We start from the raw sequence: 632 nt of genomic DNA on the forward strand, positions 1-632 counted from the left end.
TAGCTTTCTACATAGTTGAGAATCATCTTTATACAAAGTTTGGTAAAAAAAAAAAAAATCCTGAAACCTAAAAATGTTGGTGAATGAAATAAATGTCATTTCAAAATGTTACATTTTTAAAAACAATTATTGAGTCCTGGTTTCCACTACATAACATGAATAAAATATATTTTTTCAATTGTTTTTCATTTGTTTCTTATGCTCTCTAGTCTAAACAATGTAATGACATGAAAAAATATATATAAAAAAAAAATATAATAATTCAGTGTCTCAGGAGGATATGATAATAATAGGGTGTTTTAGATTTTATTTATATCCATCAGCCCATTTGTGTATGTTTGGTAAGTGTTTGAAAGGATATATATAGGGCTTATACAGTAAATATGACATAAATAATCTTTTTTTTTTTTTTTTTACAACATATAGCCTTAAACATTCACACAAAATGTAACCAAATGTAGTGTTTAGGGTCATTTGAAGCTTTGGAAAAAAATCTTTAAATGGTTTTAAATTCATTTTAATTTCATGACACATATTAATACATGTTACATTAAAAGCCTCTCACTACGTTGCAGTTCATAGGCTCCTTTTAGCGAATCAGGCAGACAGTCACGATCTGGTGGTTTTACTTC

The sequence above is a fragment of the Scardinius erythrophthalmus genome (assembly GCF_964197995.2).
Source record: "Scardinius erythrophthalmus genome assembly, chromosome: 5".
NCBI lineage: Eukaryota > Metazoa > Chordata > Actinopteri > Cypriniformes > Leuciscidae > Scardinius > Scardinius erythrophthalmus.